The sequence below is a fragment of the Triticum aestivum genome, chromosome 7A, assembly GCF_018294505.1.
Source record: "Triticum aestivum cultivar Chinese Spring chromosome 7A, IWGSC CS RefSeq v2.1, whole genome shotgun sequence".
Lineage (NCBI taxonomy): Eukaryota > Viridiplantae > Streptophyta > Magnoliopsida > Poales > Poaceae > Triticum > Triticum aestivum.
Window position 1 is genome coordinate 138,698,655 of NC_057812.1, and position 5,944 is coordinate 138,704,598.

The 5,944-nt window shown below is 44.1% G+C and overlaps 1 long non-coding RNA gene across 2 annotated transcripts; it reads right to left on the bottom strand.

Annotated features, from left to right (window-relative positions):
* Nucleotides 1–732: 732 nt before the first annotated feature.
* LOC123154355 (uncharacterized) lies at nucleotides 733–3,868 on the bottom strand. Of its 2 annotated transcripts, none has more exons than XR_006476808.1 (5): nucleotides 3,543–3,868; nucleotides 3,324–3,414; nucleotides 2,368–2,440; nucleotides 1,597–1,676; nucleotides 733–1,041 (listed from the first exon to the last, which is right to left on the bottom strand). It is a non-coding gene; the product is annotated as an uncharacterized lncRNA (long non-coding RNA). The 2 variants fall into 2 exon arrangements; XR_006476809.1 differs by having other exon boundaries at nucleotides 2,368–2,445.
* Nucleotides 3,869–5,944: the final 2,076 nt, after the last annotated feature.

Consider the following 5,944-nt stretch of genomic DNA (forward strand, 5'->3'; position numbering starts at 1 on the left):
CAACAGTTGCACCCGGCCCGGGGACTTCAGAACCCAGCCCGAGGGCTCTAGTAGTCGGCCCGGGGACTTCAACAACACAGCAAGCGGCGGCCGACTCCAACCTGCCGCCTCCCAACCCAACCGCCCTGGTACTAGTGGTTGTGATGACAGTGGTAGAAGCACCATCATGGGCACAGCCCATCCTCAACTTCCTGGTGAGCGGAGAGCTACCAGCCGATGAGATCTTGGCCCGGTAGGTGCAGCGCCGGCTAGTAGCATACACAATACTAAACAGAGAGCTTGTCAGGCGCAGCATGACTGGCGTCTTCCAGCGCTGCATACACTACAACAAGGCCCCCACTATAGCAACACATCTTTCCGTATCTAAAGGTGCATATATGCATTGTTAGTGTCTTTACCAACGGTTTAGGATGCGTAGCCTTCTCCAGTGTTGCTAGCGCACATTCCAACACTTATACTACCGTTGGTAATAGGGACCGTTGCAAGAATACAACACATAAAGCAGACCCACGCAACACTTTTATACGTTGGTGCTTAATGTACATGAAGCAGGATCACATTGCTTGGCAACGAAGAATTTGCAACATTTCAGGTGTTGATACATATATAATGTGAATAATATTATTATATATATAATAATATATTGCCGGTAATTAAATTAACTCTTCACGTAATGGTGATAATTATGTACATGTGAAGAAAAAACAAAAGAACATACTCATGGGAGGAAGAACTCATATATTAGATAAAACTATTGGATTACAATAGTGGATATTACACAAGGAACATCATCCAAATGTGATGCATAATCCAAATATTTTCTTGACAGCGGAACTTAAACTAAAAGCATCCATCAATATCCGTACAACTAATCTAAAAGTTAACCGAGGAACATCATTCAACAAGAACATCATCCCCGAAACTTAACCAAAACTGAAAGCGTCCATTATCATCATCATGAACAGGACATCATGATCATCATCATCATCTTTGCAGTATACTTGCGACACACCCATATAATCATCCATTTATCCTTTGAATCTACAGACAAAAAAATAAACTGTTAACACATAATGCATTGTATCTGCTAGTATATCTCTATATGCAAACTCCAGAAATTCATCTACACCAGGTGAGTACTGTGTACTTTCTCTAGGAAATCACAATGGTAATTTGGTCGATTCTTAAACCATTACACACTGCATAAAAATAACAAATATTATTGTAGTTGTAACCATGAATGTATTGCAAAAGCTTCGCTTGTTAATATCTTGTTTACAGTATAAGTTCCTATCATCATACAACATAAATTCACAATTATATTGTTTTTCGACAATGCAAGGATCCTCCTCCCAGCGATTGCAAGATAGCAGGCATAATTTTTTTTCAAACATTGTAAAAAAGCTAGTAAGGTTACTCTACTATGCATACTAGTCGTCAACGTTTGCACGGGCTAACATTTTTATGTTTCACATTGTTAGCTGGGCATAAGTACTATGGTGATCCGAAATTGTTAGCTCAGATCTGACATCAGTAATGGTTTCTCCTTACGCTATTTCTCTTAAAGAAAAAAAATATGAGAGAAATTATGTATACTTGGAGGCCATATGTCTCCCCAACTGATGAGGTTGGAGAAAGGAGGTGCTGTAGAATAGAGTTATTAGAACGCTTGGTCACTGCAAAGTCAGGATACAATCAAACAAACAAAAAACATCCAAAACAAATCGTGAGTAAAATTTGATAGTGAAAACACACTCAATGAGAAATTTATACATGTAAAAATTATATAAGATCAGCATGACTTAATTTAAGGGGTTCATGTTGTATATCAAGCCCAATATTTCACAATATTCAGCTTGTATTAGTGACACTTGCAGCAAATATCCTATTGTGGATATTCGACTCTAGATACGTATCAAATATGTCGAATATTTTACACGATAGGATTTCTCTGAGTCATCCACTATGTTTTACCATGTACATATCTTCTTTTGACTAAAGTATACACTATCAGCACCCTATAAATTCGTACTATAAATATATACCCAAGGACACATCAAGGAGTTGAATTCTGTTATCACATGGTTGAAAACTACAGCACAATAATGGGATAATATGCGAAGTTGCTAGAGAAAGAAGAGAGATGAAATCGACATGAGCAAACTCCAGCACAATAATGGCCTAATGTGCATGCGTGCATGCGTGTGTGGCTAAGAACTTAATTAACGAAGCAATAAAGTTATTTTGGCTAACCTTTACATGACCTATTAAATTATCACCACCACAGATAATTATTTGTGTTTGTCCTTCCTCAATGGCAGTACATATATTTTCACATTCAGAAAAACAAGCTATGATGAAACTGACCTTGTTAGATAAAATATAAGGTAGAATTGGTAATTGTCAAGGTCATCCTCTTCTCTGCTTGCATGCCACATACCTGCACTGGTACATAGTGCTAATTTGCTCAAGTAAACATTTGTTTTCTTTGAAACTGAAAAGAAACCTTGATAATTTATGTGCTGCAAATACAATAGAACAACATATGTTTTTTGATACATAGTGACATAAGTTTTACAAATTGCACAAACAATTATAGTTAAGATGTACCTCAAAATACTAAGAAGGTTACATAAAAAATCTACCAAACATAAGGACCATCATAATGTTTATACTGGGAGCTTATGCTTTTGCACATGCATCACACAGACTAGTGGGACGATATATGTATAAAGAAATAGCCACCATGCCGATATTAAACTAATCGTGCTCCTGCAGACATGTATGAATTAACACATACACTGAAGCATCACACGTTCAAGTTAATTAGGCTACAGTTATGCATGCAATTTAATAGAATTAGCGCTTACACCATGTGTGGAGGCACGATGATGCGACCAATTAGACCTCTGAGCAGATATGATTAGAAAGAAAGAGTGCCCATTACGTAACAAACTAACAAACATCTAAGTTATGGCGGTCAAGTAGTCAGGCCTGAGTAGATGGCCGTGATACAACACTCGCGGATGTTCTCACTTCTACAACAACTTCGCGTAAAGTTCTCACTTCTACAACAACTCACTGGAACATGTGAACACTGCTACCTAGTTCAGCTGTAATAAGGTTAAAAATGATTTTTCCAATAGAAATATGACTGTATGATGGAGTGACTGATCAGGCCTACATCTTGGCATGTAAGCAGAAAGTGGAACTTTGAATCATCAACATCAACCATGAGACTAAGACAACAAGCCTATTATACAATCAGTCAATCACATAATCAACGAGAGCAACCAACGACTGCATAATCAACTTTCACTTACATGGGCTCGTGACAGGCTCCTAAGCCATAACTAAAATCAGTTCAATCACAGAAAGATGCTTCAGCTAGAAGATCCCCTCCGCAGCAACCATCTATAATTCAACATGTCGATCATTATCAGGGACTGGCATGTCGTAAGTAGCAATTCCCAACTAGACTGAAGTGAAGCAGAGCAAGATGGGGAAAATAAAATTAGGACAAGAAAAGCGGTCTGGCTCACCAAGGTAGCGCGATTGCGAGGGTGTAGGGGTAACTCTGCCAGTAGCTGCAGGCCCTCGTGCGAAGGTAGTAGATGCAGTTGGTCGTCGAAGGGGAGCGGTGACGAGAGGGACGGCGCGATGGGAAGTAGGTCGCAGGGGAGTGTTGACTAGCGACGGTGTGCCGGGATGGAGGATCGCAGGGGGAGTGGTGAGGGCCTGAGGAGCGGCCTTCTAGGATGGAGGATCGCAGGGGAGTGGTGACTGGTGAGGGGCGGCGCTCCTAGATGCAGGTAGGTCGAGGGGCGGCGGCCGGCATGGGATCCTATAGGATCGAGAGGAAGACCTAGATTTTTTGAGCAACAGAGGAAGACCTAGATTAATCATGAAAGCCAACTTGGGCCAGGCTAGACAAGAGGCTGGGTTAGTGCGTTGGGCTAGTTGTGGCCGGTTGCAATCTACAACGCATATGCTATAATACTTATTATTCGTATCTATTGTGAATTTTGCAACATACATTCAAAACGTTGTAGAATATATGTTGCTTTATTGCGGGTTTTCTTGTAGTGGTAGAGCCGGAGAAGGGCAAAGCAATCCTCAGAGGCATTCACCAAGGCGAGTGCGGCCACCATGCGGCTTCCAGATCCCTTGTCGCCAAAGCTTTCCGCCAAGGATTCTTCTGGCCGACTGCTTTGGATGAAGCCACAGATTTGGTCAAGAAGTGCAAAGGATGCCAACGCTTTAGCTCCAAGCAGCACATGCCGGCTTCTGCACTCAAGACCATCCCCCTCACTTGGTCGTTTGCCATGTAGGGGCTGGACATGCATGGTGGGCCCATTCAAGACAACATGTGATGGCATGACCCATCTGCTGGTCGCCGTGGACAAACTTACCAAGTGGATTGAAGCGATGCCAATCAAGAAACTGAATGGTCCGACTGTTGTGACCTTCATTGCAGATATCACCATCCGGTACGGTGTACTACCCAGCATCATCACCGACAATGGCACACACTTTGCCAAAGGCGTCTTGGCCCGTTTCTGCACGACGCAGGGCATCCGACTGGACTTAGTGGCTGTTGCCCATCCGCGGTGAAACGGCCAGGTCAAGCGAGCAAACGGCCTGATCCTGTCCGGCATCAAGCCCCGACTGGTGGAGCCACTGGAGTGCTCGGCCGGCTACTGGATCGAAGAGCTGCCAGCCGTACTTTGGAGCCTCTGGACTACACCAAACAAAGCAACCGGCTTCACTCCCTTCTTCCTCGTGTATGGGGCCGAGGCCGTCATCCCAACTAACATTGAGTTTGACTCTCCTCGCGTCACCATGTACGCGGAGGCGGAAGCGAAGGAGGCGTGAGAAGACGGCGTCGACCTGCTGGAGAAGGGCCGGCTGTTGGCACTCAGCCGGTTCGCCATCTACCAGCAGGGCATGTGCCGCTACCACAGCCGGAAGGGGACCTTGTGCTCCGACTAATCCAGCAAACAGCCGACCACCACAAGCTCTCGGCCCCTTGGGAAGGGCTTTTCATCATCAGCACAACCCTGGGCAACGACTCCTACTACCTCATCGACGCACAGAAGCCCAGGGAACGCAAGAGGGACGATTCCGGCAAGGAAACAGAGCACCCATGGAACGCAAATCTCCTCCAAAGATTTTACAGTTAATGCAGAATGTACCATGCTACCTTTTGTATTATGAAAAGACAACGGGTCCCTCGAGGAGCACTCGGGGGCAACCCTCTTTATCTATATGATAAGATTATGCCTGTGAATGTATTATTTCATTCTTTCGCCCGGCACCGGGTCCAACCAGTCGGCCCGGGGGCTCGCGCCTTGTCCTATGTTGTTACCACCTCAGTCAGACAAGTAGTGTGCCGACATCTAAGCCCTCTCTTGCCTTAAGCCACAGCTCACAGAGCGACTGTTCGACTGACAAGAGCTAAAGGCAGGAAATGATGTCCACACGAAAAATGACTAAGGAAAAACATCAGCATAGGCCAAGCCGGCTCCTCTCCTCACCGTCCAGCTGCTGAGCAGCTGGCTGATACGTCTCCGTCGTATCTATAATTTTTGATTGTTCCATGCCAATATTATCGAACTTTCATATACTTTTGGCAACTTTTTATACTATTTTTGGGACTAACATATTGATCCAGTGCCCAGTGGCAGTTCCTGTCTGTTGAATGTTTTTGGTTTCGCAGAATATCCATATCAAACAGAGTCCAAACGGGATAAAAACAGACGGAGCTTATTTTTGGAAAATATGGAAAATTCGGAAGGAAAATCAAAGCGAACCAGTGCCCGAGGTGGTCACGAGGCAGGGGGCGCGCCGCCTACCCTCGTGAGCCCACCGTAAGACGGTTGACGCTCTTCTTTTGCCACAAGAAATCTAATATTCAGAAAAAAATCACGGCAAAGGTTTCAGG